The sequence below is a fragment of the Entelurus aequoreus genome, linkage group LG16, assembly GCF_033978785.1.
Source record: "Entelurus aequoreus isolate RoL-2023_Sb linkage group LG16, RoL_Eaeq_v1.1, whole genome shotgun sequence".
NCBI classification, from domain to species: Eukaryota; Metazoa; Chordata; class Actinopteri; order Syngnathiformes; family Syngnathidae; genus Entelurus; species Entelurus aequoreus.
In genome coordinates, this window is record NC_084746.1 from 45,884,434 (window position 1) to 45,902,052 (window position 17,619).

Genomic DNA, 17,619 nt, shown 5'->3' on the forward strand with positions numbered 1-17,619 from the left:
TGCAGTATATAATTTCCTTTTCGGTGCCATTTTTATAAGTTACCGCCAATGTTGAAATAATACATTTTCATAGGTACGGAAGTAGTAGCAGGTAGCATCTTTTTTTTCACAATGCACTTCTGCCATGACCCGCCCCCGCCGAATATTTATTGGTTGACGTGTGTGAGACGATTGCTGATATACGCCTAGTCCAGTGGTTCTTAACCTTGTTGGAGGTACCGAACCCCACCAGTTTCATATGCGCATTCACCGAACCCTTCTTTAGTGAACAATAAAATGTTTTTTTCTTAATTTTATCTTAATTTATAAATATTAATCATGAAATTGTTATTATATTTAAAAAATAATAATAAAGATATATTTTACAAACAAAGTTACAGGAATGTACGGTACACATGATCCCAATTTTGCATCTTATTGTGTAACATGTGAATGTTTTAGTGGGAACTAAATGCGATATCTGAAGGGGTTACAAATTATTTCCAAAGCAGGAACCCCACCCAGACATACAATACAAGTACACAGCTCATGAAAAACAATATTTTTTGTTATTGTCATTGTAATTGGGGCAAAATAATTAGATTAGAAAATAATCTAATGGAAATGACTGCTGTCATTTGATTATAATAATAAAACATTTAACTTGTTATTTAGTCAGGTTTGGACAGGTGTGCTGCTGGTGTGGCCACGGTGCATGTGCACGTCTGACGTCGCTCACATGTGCTCCACCGAATGCTCAAGGAGTTTTTGCGTTTGCTCACGCATATGGAAAATTAGAGGGAACATTGTTTGGGGGTATCCATAATACGCCGATAGGGAGAAGTTTTTATTTACACGATGAGTCAGGTGTGTCTTGACCTCCGCGGCGGAGGCTCCGCCGAACCCCTGAGGCCGACTCACCGAACCCCTGGGGTTCGATCGAACCCAGGTTAAGAACCACTGGCCTACTCTCTTACGTGAATGAGATAAATAATATTATTTGATATTTTACGGTAATGTATTAAGAATTTCACACACAAGTCGCTCCAGAGTATAAATCGCACCCCCGGCCAAACTATGAAAAAAACTGTAATTTATAATCCGAAAAATACGGTAATATCATTTACATTTGAAAGAAATCACACCAGATGTTTTCATTATTATTGTCTTGTTCTGCTTTAAAGAAACTTACATTAGACTTTTTGCTGTTCTCCATGCTGATGGGGGTCGTTTTGATATCATCCATCCATCCATACCGCTTTTCCCTTTGGAGTCAATTCAAAAATCAGTCCTCCACGATTTCGCAAGCTTTTTTGTGCATTTTACAGCAAAAGGCTTTTTGTGTTCCCTGTCACGTTAACCTAAAAAAGCACAGGATTGCAACAACAACTGAAAAACAAAAACTGGATTAGTGTTTTACTCGTTTTATACCAAACAGATTTAAAAGTAGACCCTATATAGCAGTAAAAGCACTTTGTCTAATTGTTCTACTGTTACAATTCAAAATAACTAATAATAGTAATAATGATCATTATAGAAATAAAAACCATCAAAGGCTTCTTTTATTGTCCATTAGCTGCTCTGTCGTCGTGTAGTGTGCCAGAAAAGGCTTGAGCAAGTAAAATTATTCAGAGATAAAAACGCTAACCTATTTATTATTCACCATCTTGAATGGACTTATGCTGTTTTTAACTTGAAGTGGAATGGTAATTGTTTTTTGTGACATCTAGTGGCTACAATAATTTATTAAGCTTTGTCATGATTCAGTGAGTTGAATGATGCAGACACATTTGTCACTTGATACTTTCTAAAAGCTTCTGCTTTGGAGACTTAGTATCTGTGAGTAATATGCATCTAATTATTAAACACAAACGCCATCTTTTAGACTGCACTATTTTTCAGTTAAGGACGTATGTCTAGCTTGTGTGCTTAGCTGTTGTGTAGCTGCTAGCTGGAGTGTGGTTCCCCAGTCTAATCAAGTTGGCGTGTTAATAGATTTGGGAGCTTAGCAAGTTTTGTATGTCACCAAGTCCTGCTGTGTGCCTTCAGGACACGGGCGCTGCGAGTGCCGTGTGTGCATTTGCGACGACAACTACACAGGAAGTGCCTGCGACTGTTCCCTGGACACGTCCACCTGCCTGGCCAAGAACGGTCAGATCTGCAACGGGCGTGGCACATGCGACTGCGGCATCTGCAAATGCACCAATCCGAAATTCCAAGGCCCCACCTGCGAGATCTGTCCCACCTGCCCCGGGGTTTGCGCCGAGCACAAGTGAGGCACACTCGCTTTCTTGACGTTTTTGTCGGCGCCGCGGCGTGACGGGTGAAAGCATTTAAGCTTTGTGTCCGCAGGGAGTGTGTGCAGTGTCAAGTTTTCCAGGCCGGCGAGAAGAAGGACACGTGCGAGCGCGACTGCAGCGACTTTGTGTTTATCAAGGTGAAGGACCGTACAAAGATGCCTCAACCCACCGACCAGAGCTTCCCGCTGACCCACTGCAAGGAGCGCGACGCCAACGACTGCTGGTTCTACTACACCTTCGCCATCAGGAACGACACCAAGGAGGTCTACGTGGTGGAGATGCTGGGTACAAAATGATGATTTGCTAGAGCGTCACTGATGATAACCACAGCCGGGAAGTATTGACAGCGCTTCACTTTGCCCATATTTTATGTTATAACTAGGGATGTCCGATAATGGCTTTTTGCCGATATCCGATATGCCGATATTGTCCAACTCTTTAATTACCGATACCGATATCAACCGATACCGATATCAACCGATATATACAGTCGTGGAATTAACACATTATTATGCCTAATTTGGACAACCAGGTATGGTGAAGATAAGGTACTTTTTAAAAAAATGAATCAAATAAAATAAGATAAATAAATTAAAAACATTTTCTTGAATAAAAAAGAAAGTAAAACAATATAAAAACAGTTACATAGAAACTAGTAATTAATGAAAATTTGTAAAATTAACTGTTAAAGGTTAGTATTATTAGTGGACCAGCAGCACGCACAATCATGTGTGCTTACGGACTGTATCCCTTGCAGACTGTATTGATATATATTTATATATAATGTAGGAACCAGAATATTAATAACAGAAAGAAACAACCCTTTTGTGTGAATGAGTGTGAATGGGGGAGGGAGGTTTTTTGGGTTGGTGCACTAATTGTAAGTGTATCTTGTGTTTTTTATGTGGATTTAATAAAAAATTTAAAAAACGATACTGATAATTAAAAAAACGATACCGATAATTTCCGATATTACATTTTAACGCATTTGTCGGCAGACCGATATTATTGGACATCTCTAGTTATAACCTTATTCCAAAATAGAATCAATTCATTCTTGTCCTCAAAATTCTACACATAATACCTCATACACTGCAAAAAGTCAGTGTTCAAAAACAAGGAAAAAAAATACAAAAATTAGGGGTATTTTATTTGAACTAAGCAAAATTGTCTGCCAATAGAACAAGAAAATTTGGCTTGTCAAGACTTTCCAAAACAAGTAAAATTAGCTAACCTCAATGAACCCAAAAATACCTTAAAATAAGTATATTCTCACTAATAACAACTGTACTACTATATGAGTACGTATTTTCTATTGTTTCATTGAAAATAAAACAGCATTGGGCTGTCATCTGTTTTAATTATGAGACACAATTGTGTCAGTCATTTTTTTTTCATGCTTGAAATAAGAAATTATTACTTTGAAAAACCAGTTTTATACTTGTGAGTGTTGATGACACAGCTTTGCAACTGTTGATATTCTACTTTCAAGCATGTTTTACTCAATATAGGTCATAAAATCTCAGCAACAAGATGTAATATCTTACTGAGATCATTTAGGACCAAAACCCTTAAAACAAGTAAAACACTCTAACATAAAATCTGCTTAGTGAGAAGAATTATCTTATCAGACAGAAAATAAGCAAATATCACCCTTATTTGAGATATTTAATCTTACTTAGATTTCAGTTTTTGCAGTGTAATGAGGATGTGAAAAAGTTGTGGTTTTTTTAAATACATTTTTGCAAACGTATTAAAAATTAAAAAAATTAATCTCATGCACATAGGTATTCACAGCCTTAGCTCAGTACTTAGTTGATGCACCTTTGGCAGCAATTACAGCCTCTTGTATTTTTGAATACGATGCCACAAGTTTGGCACACCTATCTTTGGGCAGTTTCATCCATTCCTCTTCGCAGCACCTCTCAAATTCTGTCAGGCTGGATGGGAAGTGTGGGTGTGCAACCTTTTTTTGAGCTTTCTGCAGAGATGCCTAATGAGATTCAAGTCTGACTTCTGGCCACTCAAGGATTTTTACAGAGTTGTGCTGAAGCCATTCCTTTGATATTTTGGCTGAGTGCTTCGGGTCGTTGTCTGAGTTCAAGAACGCTCTGGAGCAGGTTTTTTTTCCAGGATGTCTGTGTTCGTCTTTCCCTCTATCCTGACTAGTCTCCGAGTTCCTGCCACTGAAAAACATCCCCACAGCATGATTCTGCCACCACCGTGCTTCACAGTAGGTGTGGTGTTGATCTGGTGATGAGTGGTGCCTGGTTTCTTTTAAACATGACGCCTGGTATTCATGCCAAAGAGTTCAATCTTTGTCTCATCAGACCAGAGAATTGTGTTTCTCATGGCCTGGAAGTCTTTCAGGTGCATTTTGGCAAACAGGTATGAATAAATGCCTTCCGTTTGGCCATGCCACACCTAGTGTGTGTGTGACAATCATGGGTACTTTGACTTTAGCTTTAACTATACCAGAGGCCTTGTGGATTGCTGCAGAGATGGTTGTCCTTGTGGAAGGTTCTCCTTCGTCCACAGAGGATGGCTGTAGCTCTGACAGAGTGACCACAAGGTTTTTGGTCACTTCCCTGACAAAGACCCTTCTTCCCCGATCGCTCGGTTTAGACGGCCGGCCAGCTTTAGGAAAGGTCCTGGTGGTTCCAAACTTCTTCGATTTACGGATGATGAAGGCCACGGTGCTCATTGGGACCTTCAAGGCAGCAGATATTTTTCTGTACCAATTTCTGTAGGCCTCTGACAATCCTGTCTCAAAGGCCTACAGACAATTCCTTCCACTTCATTCTTGGTATGTCATGTGTGGTACATTTTTTATATATTGGCAGGTGTGTGCCTTTCCAAATGATGTCCAATCAACTGAATTGACCACAGGTTGACTCCAATTAAGCTGTTGGAACATCTCAAGGATGATCAGTTGAAAGAGGATGCACCTAAATTCACTTTTGAGCATCATGGCAAAAGCGGCGCATACTTACGTATATGTGATTTCTTAGTTGTTTTTTTAAAAATAAATTTACAAATATTTCTCAAAAAAATATTTTTCACATTTTTATTATGGGTATTGTGTGTAGAATTTTGAGGACAAATAGGAATTCATTCCATTTTGGAATAAGGCTGTAACATAACGAAATGTGTAAAAAGTGAAGCGCTGTGAATACTTTCCGGATGCACTGTATGTCGGTCACATTAGACAATAGAAGAAATGTGTCCATAAGTATTTCATGAAAACATAGAACGCGCATAGGGTTAATAAGATAGATTTAACAGAAAAGTACATTTTAGCTTTGTACATTTGTACATTCATCAGTGTTTGATACATATTGATGTATAGTAATAATAATGATAAGCATTCATGGTGTTTATTTGTACATTCACTATGTATATATGGTGAATATATATATATATATATATATATATATATATGTACAGGCCAAAAGTTTGGACACACCTTCTCATTCAATGTGTTTTCTATATTTTCATGACTATTTACATTGTAGACTGTCACTGAAGGCATCAAAACTATGAATGAACACATGTGGAGTTATGCACTCAACAAAAAATGTGAAATAACTGAAAAAGTGTTTTATATTCTAGTTTCTTCAAAATAGCCACCCTTTGCTCTGATTACTGTTTTGCACACTTTTGGCATTCTCTTGATGAGCTTCAAAAGGTAGTCACCTGAAATGGTTTTCACTTGACAGGTCTCATAGGTTTGATGCCTTCAGTGACAATCTACAATGTAAATAGTTCTGAAATAAAGAAAACCCATTGAAATTAGAAGGTGTGTACAAACTTTTGGCCTGTACTGTATATACAGTGTCATTACACTTTCCAGTTTTTAAAAAAAAAAAAATTTCTTTTTAAAAAAATATAAAATAGAGTGCCCAGCAGGCCCCGACATCATCCCCATCGTGGCGGGCGTGGTGGCGGGCATCGTGCTGATCGGCCTCGCCCTGCTGCTCATCCTCAAGCTGCTCATGATCATCCACGACCGCCGAGAGTTCGCCAAGTTCGAGAAAGAGAAGATGAACGCCAAGTGGGACACGGTGAGTCGCTCCTTGATGACGGAATACCACGTAGGCTATCTCCTAGCAAGTGTTGCCATGGCGACATCATGCATCACATAAATACACTGGGCCCTCCATTGATTAGAAAAACATGGTTGACATAAAAATGTCTTTCTTGATGTTTTATTGTTTGGGTTTTTTAATCTATTTTTTGACAGTGAAAAACAGTCTGACATTTGCAATTGAGCAGAGCAGTGGCGTCCTAAAAAGTCTTCAATCCAATAAATTGAATTTAAGGCTTAAAAATGTCTAAAATTCTCTTAAGATCTTATAGAAGGTCTTAAATCCAACTTTGAAAGGTCTTAAAAATCTATTAACTTTTATTTAAAACATGCATAAACTTCAGACTTTCTTTTAAACATGATGCTTTTTGAGAACGCTATAACGTAACTACAAAACGGAACTCAAGTAAGCTACCTGTGCTGCCCCGGTCAGAATTGATCAAGCACCACCTGGTGTGTGTGTGCGCGCAGCGCTCTTGTTACAGCTTAACATAGCAGCGGAGAAAGTAAATGAAAGGCCACAACAAAGCCGAATTACTTGCATCACATGGGTAAGTGCAAGTTCAACGATTTGTGGCTCCAGAACGATCAATTTAATGCATGATCGAAGCCAGTGGATGGAAACGTATAAAGTGTTTAGGACCTGGATGTGAAGCTATAGAGGAGGAAAGCGTTTAACGTTGCGGGGAAAGTGAACGGATTGATAATGTAAAAGTCAAAAATCCAGGATAAGTCTGTGTCAAAAGCTGCTGAAAGGCCACTAATACTTGCACAACTATGCAAGGATCAACTTAACCCCACCAAAGGAGATCTAGATAAGATGTTTACTAGTGAAATCTTACTGTTATATACAGTAAGCATATGCTAATTTCTCTGTGGTAGTAGTGTTCACAGCAGTATTTATACATTTTTTTAAAACTTGATTCTCATATATACTGTCATTTAAATAATTTATTCCAATAATTTCAGGTCAGCTTTTAATGCCTAATCTTTTCTCCAAGTCTATACAGCAACTGACATTAAAAGCTATAAAGGTTGTCTGTTTAGTGTTTACACTTACGGTAGTTTATGGTTGGGTGAGGAAAACAAGGAAGATTTGAGAATGTCATCTTGTCATGCTTAGATAAAAATAGTCCTTCCTTAGTAGGGGTGTAACGGTACACAAAAATTTTGGTTCGGTACACTGCAAAAAGTCAGTGTTCAAAAACAAGAAAAAAAAAATACAAAAATTTGAGGTATTTTATTTGAACTAAGCAAAATTATCTGCCAATAGAACAAGAAAATTCGGCTTGTCAAGACTTTCCAAAACAAGTAAAATTAGCTAACCTCAATGAACCCAAAAATACCTTAAAATAAGTATTTTCTCACTAATAACAAGTGCACTTTTCTTGGTAGAAAAAAAAGAGAGACCTTTTTGCTCAATATGTTGAAAAATATTCTTAAATTAAGTAAATGCTAGTGCCATTATCTTGACATAATGATATGCGCTCGGCATCATGATTTTTTTTTTCATGCTTGAAATAAGAAATTATTACTTTGAAAAAGCAGTTTTATACTTGTGAGTGTTGACGACACAGCTTTGCATCAGTTGATATTCTAGTTTCAAGCATGTTTTACTCAATATAGGTCATCAAATCTCAGCAACAAGCTGTAATATCTTACTGAGAAAAATTAGGACCAAAACCCTTAAAACAAGTAAAACACTCTAACATAAAATCTGCTTAGTGAGAAGAATTATCTTATCAGACAGAAAAGAAGCAAATATCACCCTTATTTGAGATATTTAATCTTACTTAGATTTCAGTTTTTGCAGTGTACGTACCTCGGTTTAGAAGTCACAGTTCGGTTCATTTTCGGTACAGTAAGAAAACAACAAAATATACATTTTTGGGTTTTTTATTTACCAATTTTGCAAAATCTTCCACCAAAAATATTTTTCTTAGTGGAATATTTGATGTGAAGTAATGGGAACCTTGGATAGGTCAATAATTCATAATAACATTGATTTTGATTCAATATTATGTATTGAGCAATGACAGTTTGAAAGAAAAAAAAACAGCTTTGTTTTATTAGTCAACATTGCAACTTTTTCTAAATTACATTTAACCTTTAAGCTTTTTGATTTCACTTTTGTTATGTTTTTGTTTATTTTAATAGTAATTTTAGAATGTGCCGTGGGCCTTTAAAACATTAGCTGTGGGCCGCAAATGGCCTCCGGGGCACACTTTTGACACCCCTGCTATAGATAATAAAAAATTAAATCTGATAAATCGATGGCTAAAAAGCAGAGCCTGGCGACGCATGCGCGTTTATCATAACTCTCTCGCTCTCTCTGTCTCTGCCCCTCCCTCACCAATGCTGCTGCGCGCACAATTTGTTTTGTTTTTAACCCATTCTTAACCCTGAACGTACATTGAAAATACATGCAACCTTAACTCAAAATGCCGGACGTTTGAGGCATTTAAGAAACTCCGCCCTGACAGCTCCGCAAAAGAGGACATGTCCGATGAAAAGAGGACGTATGGTCAGTCTGTCGTAGCCCGTTAGCTGCTAGCATGCCATGTGTTGTGCCTCGGTGTGCATTGTTTACACAACGTGCGTTACGCTACTTAATATGTCTGTGTGGAAACTCGTTCGGTACACCTCCGAACCGAACCGGAACCCCCGTACCGAAACGGTTCAATACAAATACACGTATACCATTACACCCCTATTCCTTAGTAGCAATATGTTTTACAAAAGTCACAAAAAAACAGGTAAAAATGTATTTATACTAAATGAGCTGAGCACAGTTGAAAGTTATCCACATTTTTCACATCCAAACTCTGTTTGAGGCTTGCAAGCCATAATCGCCTTCTTTCTTTTCAGACAGTCGCTCTGTCTGCACTCTGTTTGGCACAACTTTGTGCAATGTACAGTATTTGTTTTTATCTGTTTGCTCAATTCTGACAAAACACTGCAAAAGTAAACCATTCAGCTTTGGCAGAGATGCTAACAGTGCCTTTCACAGTCAATATATTCCTTGACCATTGTTGTTGTTGTTACATGAAAACACTCGATATCAAGCACACCGCACCTTTTGGAAGAACACAGTTCATGGCAAATCTGAAAAATGGCTGTTATGATGTTGGCTTTTTTTTTTTTAATTAGTTTATAATAGTCATCTGGTGTCTTTAGTTAGTTTAACCCTTTTATTTTCCAATGAGAAAGAGTAGTGAATGAATTCATATACTTACAATTAATTCTGGCCTTCTGATTTTCCTTTATGTCTTTGTACTTTTTTTGTTTGTATGGATATAAAATGGTCTTAAATTCCTTCCAATAGTTTTAAATTTGACTTGTTGAAACCTGCACAGACCCTGGCAGGAGTGTTCAAACTTTTTTTCCATTGAGAGCATTGAACTTAAAAAAGCACAGGATGTTTGTGGGCACTTTGGGGTTTTTTAATTAGTAAAATGACCCCAAAAAAATGGTATGTTTAAAATCAAAGCTGTGTTATGTTTATTAGTAACAACATTTCAGAATTTTCTTTCAAACATTGTGCCTTTGTTGTACTTTTGTTTTGTTTAATTTACCTTTTTAAAAATCATCTCAGTGCCGCAAACAGGCCCTTGAGCATCTTTCAGGTCTAGGGCCTAATTCATAATGGAAGCTGCTGACCGGTCTGCACCCCACTGTCCACAAGCTGGTACTGCATGTCCCTATGAGACAATAAAGACAGGAAATACTATCACAGAGTTGCATGTTGAATATTAATAGCATATTACAACTTTTCTCACAGGACTGCAATCTTTGTGTGGTGGGTGGATTGTGTCTAATTTGCCTAGCTGGCCATGACTCTGTGGTAGACAAAAAAGGGAGCAAAAATTATGAGGAGCAAAACAAATTTGCTTAAAAATACAAAAACTAAGTTAATTTTGTCACTTTTTTTGTCAATGTCCCAAGCAAGAGGGAGGTGCCAGTGATTGCTTTTCGATTGGGGTTGAGGGCTGGGCTTCCTGTTGAGAAGCGCAAGACGTGCTTACATGTCAAAATCTACACAGTGTCAAATGAGACCGGAATAGTGGTTAGATATGAATGAAATACGTCTATTTCGGTCATACAATCAACCATTTTGTGTGACCAGTTTAACAGCACAGATTATACATATTTAACAATCTTTTACACACAGAAAGAAAAGAAAAAGAATGACCGAAAAAGGAATAGGCTGGAGCTAAAGCTTATATTTGCCTATCCTATACAGTCACTGAAAATTAGATTGCCTGGAACATTGTTAAAAAAAATCAATGGGATGAAAGTAATTGTTGCTATATTTTATAATTTTCTATTATTTCACCTTTCAAGGTTTTCTTAAACCTTACCAAAGAACTACATGTCTTCAACTCATCACTGAGCTTGTTCCACCATTTAACTCCTAAAACTGAAATACATTTGTATTTTATATTCGTTCTTACTTTACCTACCGTATTTTTCGGACTATAAGTCGCAGTTTTTTTCATAGTTTGGCCGGGGTGTGCGACTTATACTCAGGAGCGACTTATGTGTGAAATTATTAACACATTACCGTAAAATCTCAAATAATATTATTTAGCTCATTCACGTAAGAGACTAGACGTATAAGATTTCATGGGATTTAGCGATTAGGAGTGACAGATTGTTTGGTAAACGTATAGCATGTTCTATATGTTATAGTTATTTGAATGACTCTTACCATAATATGTTACGTTAACATACCAGGCACGTTCTCAGTTGGTTATTTATGCCTCATATAACGTACACTTATTCAGCCTGTTGTTCACTATTCTTTATTTATTTTAAATTGCCTTTCAAATGTCTATTCCTGGTGTTGGGTTTTATCAAATACATTTCCCCAAAAAATGCGATTTATACTCCAGTGCGACTTATATATGTTGTTTTCCTTCTTTATTATGCATTTTCGGCCGGTGCGACTTATACTCCGGAGCGACTTATACTCCGAAAAATACGGTATTTCAATGATCAATATCCCCCGTAAATTATAGTTTTCTCCTCTTAATTTAAATAACCGAAGAATACAAGCTGGAAGGCTGTTGTTCTTTACTCGAAATGTCGATATGTCACGAAAAAGACCATTTAGATCAGGGGTCACCAGCCTTTTTGAAAGCAAGAGCTACTTCTTGGGTACTGATTAATGCGAAGGGCTACCAGTTTGATACACACTTAAATAAATTGCCAGAAATAGCCAATTTGCTCAATTTACCTTTAACTCTGTTATTATTAATAATTAATGATATTTACACTCAATTGAACGGTTTAAAAGAGGAGAAAACACGAAAAAAAATTACAATTACATTTTGAAACATAGTTTATCTTTAATATTGACTCTTTAAAATTCAAAATTCAACCGAAAAAAAGAAGAGAAAAACTAGCTAATTCGAATCTTTTTGAAAAAATTAAAAAAATAATTTATGGAACATCATTAGTAATTTTTCCTGATTAAGATTAATTTTAGAATTTTGATGACATGTTTTAAATAGGTTAAAATCCAATCTGCACTTTGTTAGAATATATAACAAATTGGATCAAGCTATATTTCTAACAAAGACAAATCATTATTTCTTCTAGATTTTCCAGAACAAAAATTTAAAAAAAATTAAAAAAAAGACTTTGAAATAAGATTTAAATTTGATTCTACAGATTTTCTAGATTTGCCAGAATAATTTTTTTGAATTTTAATCATAATAAGTTTGAAGAAATATTTCACAAATATTCTTTGTCGAAAAAACAGAAGCTAAAATGAAGAATTAAATTAAAATACATTTATTATTCTTTACAATACAATAAAAAAAATACTTGAACATTGATTTAAATTGTCAGGAAAGAAGAGGAAGGAATTTAAAAGGTAAAAAGGTATATGTGTTTAAAAATCCTAAAATCATTTTTAAGGTTGTATTTTTTCTCTAAAATTGTCTTTCTGAAAGTTATAAGAAGCAAAGTAAAAAAATAAATGAATTTATTTAAACAAGTGAAGACCAAGTCTTTAAAATATTTTCTTGGATTTTCACATTCTATTTGAGTTTTGTCTCTCTTAGAATTAAAAATGTCGAGCAAAGCGAGACCAGCTTGCTAGTAAATAAATACAATTTAAAAAAAATAGAGGCAGCTCACTGGTGAGTGCTGCTATTTGAGCTATTTTTAGAACAGGCCAGCGGGCTACTCATCTGGTCCTTACAGGCTACCTGGTGCCCGCGGGCACCGCGTTGGTGACCCCTGATTTAGATAATACTCTGTAAATATAAGTAGGCAACACTGATCCCTTCTGCTATGTCTTCTTATTCTCTGGCAGACCAGGTAGGAATGATATGTCTTCAGAAACAGACTTATGATGCTATCAGCTGTACAAAGTTGTAGCGACAGGCAGTCCCATTATGATGTGTTTTTATGTGGCAGGGTGAACAGGTAGCGCCAAAAATGTAGTTGTGGTGGTCAGCCACAGATTGAATGAACGCATGGGAAACACTGCATTAGTTGAGTGTTGGCTAATATTACTAAAGTATTAACATTAGCATATCTCCTTCTCCGTCCTCCAGGGGAGAATCCCATCTACAAAAGTGCTGTTACGACGGTGGTCAATCCAAGGTACGAAGGCAAATGATGGAGCACTGTCTTCTCTGCCATGGAAACACTGTATGGAGGAGCAAAAGAACCTGGGCTGGTCTGAATGAGGGGAGGCAGCAGGCTGTAATTTTCTCACTTTTTAATACTTTTTCTGCTCACCAAATGTTAGTCCTACTATTTCATTTGGTCCCAATAACTCTGGCTATGCAACATCCCCATTGTGTACAGTCTTGTCTATGTATGGGCTTTTATTCCCATTTTGTATGGTTTTAAATGCTTTTAAATGTGTGTGGTACGGAACCGTATGTTTTTTTTTCGTGAAGTCATTTTTATAAGAAGTTGATACTGGATGTCATAAGAAAGATTCTAGTCCAACGCAGATGTGTCCGCAAAATGAGTGTAGTGTTTGTTGTCCCTTGCGGAGCTAAAGTGTTATGTTTGGGTTCTGTGCGAAGCCATATTAATGTTCACGGAGCACGGGTGCTTGTTTCCCAGCATGCAACAATCAGTTGAAAAGGAAAAGACAGATGTACTTTTATTGTTGTCTTTAGTGCCACCTTTCAGTTTTTTCAAAGCCAACTCAGGTCCTTAACTCTTGACAGCATTGCCAAATACTCACATACATGCCTTTTATTTCTTTTTCTTTGACATTAGTAACTCAATGGCAATGTAAAGTCGCAGGACATAACGATTGTCATCTAGATCAGGGGTTAGGGAATGTTCTAGATTTATTTTTATTTGTTTTTTTTTTAAATGTTAAGACCGAAAGATTCCATTTTTTGTTGTTTTTTAAGAAAAATTACACATCCACAATTGCCATTCTTGTACTTCATTAATTATTTATTGAATTAAAAAAATCAAATAAGTATTTTTGCATACGTTTTTTCAACAATGTTTCTCTTTCTATTAAAGGGGAACTGCACTTTTTTTTGGAAATGTTGCCTATCGTTAATAATTATGAAAGATGACGACGGATGTGTTTTAAAAAAATGCATTCTAAATATTAAATAAAAGTCATCTTACAACGGAGCCAATAGGAGGTCCTCTATTCCGCCAATAAAATCTGATAAACATCCAATAAGCGCCAACAATACTACATTTACATTTCATGACTTGAATATTAACCAAGTATTAGTGATATTGTTATAAGTGCTAACACTAACTATAGTGGCACCGTGATCACAAGCTTGTGTGCCTATTTGTACATCATCGAGTGGTCAGCTGTTTCCTTGCTCGTCAAACTTTATTGTAGACCCTAAATCATGCCTCTCACCTGGATAGTAGAAGGACGAGGATGTAATCTGGCAACTTGGTACACCTTAACAGCCAATTTATACCCGGAATGGTGAAAAACGACACGAAAAGACGCTTGGTTCTACCCCCCCTTTTCTTTGATTGATTGAAACTTTTATTAGTAGATTGCACAGTGAAGTACATATTCCGTACAATTGACCACTATATGGTAACACCCGAATAAGTTTTTCTACTTGTTTAAGTCGGGGTCCACCTTAATCAATTCATGGTAATGCGAGGATTATGACTCATTCTTCATCTAAATGGGACGAAAACTTCTATCAGTCTGCACCAGCAGAAATTATACAGTAAGTGATGTCTTATTATGATTGGTGGCTCTCATAAAGTCTGCAGTCAGTAATAATCAGTAATGTTGAGGGGGGAAAAAGTGAATGTTGTGATGTGTTTTTGACATAAATACATGAATATTATAAATGTGCCTGTTACTACATTACATGTATACTTACATCATGTAAATAAAACCTTAATGGATGTGTTTGAGGGTTTATAGGCGGAATAGAGCGACTCCGTTGTAAGCTGACTTTTGATCGCATTTATTTACTATTTAGAATGCATTAAAAAAGAAAAAAACATGTTAAAAACTCAAAGTCAAAGTACCACTGGTGTGGTGAATTTACCCTCTGCATTTGTTCCACCCCCTGGGAGGTGAGGGGAGCAGTGAGCAGCAGCGGTGCTCGGGAATCATTTTGGTGATTTAACCCTCTGTTCCAACCCTTGATGCTGAGTGCCAAGCAGGGAGGTAATGTGTCCAATTGTTATAGTCTTTGGCATGACTCGGCCGGGGTTTGAACTCACAACCTACCAATCTCATGGGGGACACTCTAACCATGGTTCTTGTCTTACGGGCGGTATAGCTCGGTTGGTAGAGTGGCCGTGCCAGCAACTTGAGGGTTCCAGGTTCGATCCCCGCTTCCAACCATCCTAGTCCCTGCCGTTGTGTCCTTAGGCAAGACACTTTATCCACCTGCTCCCGGTGCAACACACATTGGTTTACTTAGATATTGGGTTTCACTATGTAAAAGCGCTTTGAGTCGCTAGAGAAAAGCGCTATATAAATATTAGAGATGGCCTGCCGATATTATCAGCCGATAAATGCTTTAAAATGTAATATCAGAAATTATCGGTATCGTTTTTTTATTATCGGTATCGGGTTGTTTTTTAAAATTTATTAAATAAATCAACATAAAAAACACAAGATACACTTACAATTAGTGCACCAACCCAAAAAACCTCCCTCCCCCATTTACACTCATTCACACAAAAGGGTTGTTTCTTTCTGTTATTAATATTCTGCTTCCTACATTATATATCAATATATATCAATACAGTCTGCAAGGGATACAGTCCGTAAGCACACATGATTGTGCGTGCTGCTGGTCCACTAATAGTACTAACCTTTAACAGTTGATTTTACTCATTTTCATTAATTACTAGTTTCTATGTAACTGTTTTTATATTGTTTTACTTTCATTTTTATTCAAGAAAATTGTTTTTAATTTATTTATCGTATTTTATTTTTTAAAAAGGACCTTATCTTCACCATACCTGGTTGTCCAAATTAGGCATAATAATGTGTTAATTCCGCGACTGTATATATCGGTATCGGTTGATATTGGTATCGGTAATTAAAGAGTTAGACAATATCGGATATCGGCAAAAAGCCATTATCGGACATCCCTAATAAATATAATTCACTTCACATAAGGATTGTGAACGATAGGCAAAATTAGAAGAACAAAAAATGCAGTTTCCTTTTAACTTAGGAAGATGTTTTTTTGGTGAAAGATGAACTTGATCATTTTGACTGTTGTATGAAAATATTAAAGTGCTCAAATTCACCGAGCGAACCGTGCCGTGTTTGTCCAATCACGTCTTTAAGTTGCCCCTCTCTGCTCGTGACGTCACCAGCTCCCGGAGCCCTCGTCCCCTGATTGGCGGAAAGTCTCGTCCAATGAGAAGGCTCCTCGGCAAAGTTGTTAACCCCCAACAGTAGCACTTTTTAGTGACCACCTCTCTATAGTTTCAACCTGCCGCTCAGCGACAAGGATATGGACACTTTCACACCAACACGTTTTCTCCATACGGCTGGAGAGCACATCATGTGTTTTTTGCCACCATGACACCTGCTCGTTGTGTACTTTAGTCATTTCAAGCAGGAGGAGAAGAAGCAGCAGCTGGGCTAGCCTTCATGTTCTTTAGCTTAGCTGCGTCGTTTTTCCTCTTTTCTTTTCTTTTTTTTTTTTTTCCCCCAACCGCTCACTTGAGGATTCCACCTCGGCTGGAAAGAGGAAAAGTGCAGGACTGCGTGGAAGGACGTCACAGGCGTAAGTACCTCGGTCGTACCGTGGAAAAAAGGCCCGTCGTGGAGAAGTGTTTGCTGGCATCAGATGATTTCACACACGCAATCAAATTCCCGAGCAGCTCAGCTTTTGGATGTCGTTGACGAGAAGCCGACAAGGTGGAAGTTTCTAGAAAAAAAAATGTCGTGTGTGCCGACTTGACTTTTTTTTTTTTTTTTTTCCACATGACTGACAAAAACAGAAGGTCGCAAACGTCATCATCTAGTGTGGCTGGTCGGAAAGCTCTCCGTGTTTGACCTTAGAAAGTACTCGTCACTTTTCATCTTATTCCAATGCCGATGTTGATGTGCGAAGCGTTTTTGGTGCGGAGTTTTTTTATGTGTGAAAACATTGTTTGCTCACTGGCTCGGGGCGTGTGGCTCAACAGCGCCGCGCAGCCTTAGCGGTGGGCTGGGGAAGTGCGTGGCCTTGACCCTCCTCCCTACATGGGCCTGGTTGAACAAACATGAGCTCCCTAAAATGTACACAGCATGTTTTTATTTCTCTTTATCTTAAGTATACTTAGATATACTTTAGCGTAGTCAGTATAAAGCAGGGGTCACCAACCTTTTTGAAACCAAGAGCTACTTCTTGGGTACTGATTAATGCGAAGGGCTACCAGTTTGATACACACTTAAATAAATTGCCAGAAATAGCCAATTTGCTCAATTTACCTTTAACTCTATGTTATTATTAATAATTAATGATATTTATCTTTGTGGAAACACTGATCATCTTAATAATTTCTCAAAATAAATATATATAGAAACAAATATCAATATGCAACACTTTATTTTTATATTTTCTCTAGGTGCACATTTTTCAAATTGAACATTTTCAAATGATCACTTCTAAGACAGTCTTGTGAAATCACAATATCCCATTTTAACTAGCTAGCCACTAACATTTTTTAACAAATCATGAATTACTTTGCACCATGTTTGTACAAATAATAACTCATGTAAAATACAAAAGTCAACTCTCAAATTTTTAAATAAATCAT

At 37.0% G+C, this 17,619-nt stretch overlaps 1 protein-coding gene, 1 long non-coding RNA gene and 1 pseudogene across 2 annotated transcripts in view; 2 read left to right on the plus strand and 1 right to left on the minus strand.

Moving 5' to 3' along the window:
* LOC133631079 (integrin beta-1-like) overlaps window positions 1-16,062 on the plus strand; it is a 63,363-nt pseudogene extending 47,301 nt beyond the window's left edge.
* On the minus strand, window positions 9,926-17,044 carry LOC133631080 (uncharacterized). The gene is made up of 3 exons (XR_009821394.1): window positions 16,117-17,044; window positions 10,146-10,205; window positions 9,926-10,067 (listed from the first exon to the last, which is right to left on the minus strand). It is a non-coding gene; the product is annotated as an uncharacterized LOC133631080 (long non-coding RNA).
* Window positions 16,295-17,619, plus strand: part of LOC133631078 (enhancer of polycomb homolog 1-like) — a 67,279-nt gene continuing 65,954 nt past the window's right edge. Inside the window, exon 1 of the mRNA XM_062023112.1 lies at window positions 16,295-16,601. The gene's annotated coding sequence lies outside the window, so the exon portion shown is untranslated. The remainder of the gene's footprint in view (window positions 16,602-17,619) is intronic.